Here is a 2129-nt window from a genome sequence, read left to right on the forward strand (position 1 = left end):
GCAGACTCAGCTGGGAGGGGAAAGCTCTTGGCCACGCTTTCAAAAAGAGACCAATAACCATATTGGCAACAAGCAAACCAGCGAAGGGTTTGCCCAGCTTCAGAAAAGAAATGCTGATCTGATGTGGCCTTGCATTTTCCCCCAGTTATTTATCTGTACCAGTAATTGCATATTATTGTTGTAGTAGATGCAAATGATATAATTAGCAATAGATCCTTTAAAAGTGATTTGCAATTTTAAGTGCAGCATAAAAGCCCACCATTAGCAGTACTTATTTTTATTTATTAATTGGTGGCTCTTGAATCTCTGTGGTGAACAATTTTCCATGTTTTCAGCTTTATTTATTCCTCTCTTGATGAGTGTGACCTTGTGGTTACGAAAGTGGGACTGGAGCTCCAGAGATCTGGGCCTTAATTCCTGGCTCAGCCACAGGGGTCCCTTTGCCCTAGTGGTTTCATCTCCAAGTCGTATCCTGGCACGTGAAAGGGGAGTCATAATGCTCATTTCTGACCTGTTTGCACTGAAAGAGCCTCTCCAGAGCGACTGACTCTTCTGTAAGAGGTTAGCCAGTGTCTGGGCCTTGTGCAGAGATGTCTTTGTTTGCAACCTTCTCTCAATGATTTCTGCACCCAAGAAGGGCAGCCTGCCTTCCTGCTGCTTCTCTGGATCGCACCCACGGCCACCTGCAGCCCAATATCCTGCACCTGCAGTCAAGGAACCAACTCAGCCCAGATCTCAGCTGACCTGCTCCAGTACTGTACAGAGTCCTTCAGGTGCTAAGCTCTCTCCGCTACAGAAAGGAGGTCTAATTGTTCCTTCAACAGAGCCTGCAAGAGAGACTTCAGTGAGGTCTGTGACTATTTTGTGGCCAGCCTTTTACCATTGCAGCTGGTATAGCACCACGTGCGCTGCAGCTTCCGCCTCGAATTGGGATCTCGTGGCTCTTTGTCTATTAGCTAAGAAAAACCAGTGGTGAGTCACTTTTCCATCTCTCATATCTGATGTCTAGACACTTCCGTGACCTCATTGCTTTAGCATCCGAGCTCTTTGAAAGAAGCGATCCTCCCACGCCTGCCCACTGTGCAAGTGAGGGAGTGAGTTGTAGCGCGGTGAATTTTAGGCTTCTGCTCGCAGAAAACCGCCAGTAAGTCTTCACTGCCTGACCCTGTCTACCAAACGCCCAGCACGAGGCTGTGGCAGTAACGTCCCCCAGAAATCAAGGGGCAAGGTTTTAATCTGATGTAAAATGAACACCGCTCCATATCTTTGGCTGATGAGTGTAACGCAGCTCATGCCACTGTAAATTGCTGACATGTCTAATGAGCCCCTTGGCACGTGGAGCACTAGGCATCAAAGCCCAGGCTCTTGCATATTCTATCGACCCTGAGCTGCGGGGGGCAACACAATATGTTTTGAGCTTCTCTGTCTCTGCTGTTACATCGCTTCATATAGTATGCAGGTCCTCCTGCTTTGATGCCCAGCTCTCAAAGCTCTGCAGAGTTTGTTAGATGTCTGGTTCCACTCAGAGCCGTGTGATGCAGTACAAACCACCCTCCAAGCAGCCTCAAATTGGCCAGTTTGGATGATGCCTTGCAATAGATGGCTGCAGGGGAGGAGGAACGGTGGATTGCTATGGCAAGAGAAACCTGCAGGTATTTCCCTTACAGTTAGTTTGGAGCCAGCCACGTGAGGATCTAGCTAAACATGCAACTCAGAGAGCTGCTCTGTATATCACGCAAATGCTGCATCTGCCCGGTAGTGCGTGAGCATGGCTTTGATTGGGTCCTGTTCAGGTCAGGAGTGGTATTAGTATTGCAGAGCCTGTGGGAGAGAGGAGGGGGATCCTGCTGTGCTTGGTAGTGTATGAATGCAGAACAAGAAGATGTTAGTGAAAGGTGTTGGCGGAGATCTGAAGGCCTTTGACCACCAGCGTGGGCTCAGGTCCTGGCATCAATGGAAAGAGCTGCCCTGCTGCTGTTCTGTTCCTGACCTGGATGGTCCACCTGTGGAGGGAGAAGGGAGTTCAGTCTCTGTGGGTGCAATCCCATCCTTGGCACCTCTGCGAAGTCCTTCCAACACCGCCAGAATTGCTGCCAGTGCTGAACCCGCCCTGGTCGTCAAAGGCCTTC

This window comes from Gavialis gangeticus, unplaced genomic scaffold (genome assembly GCF_001723915.1).
Source record: "Gavialis gangeticus isolate Ggan-Ray unplaced genomic scaffold, GavGan_comp1, whole genome shotgun sequence".
Lineage (NCBI taxonomy): Eukaryota > Metazoa > Chordata > Crocodylia > Gavialidae > Gavialis > Gavialis gangeticus.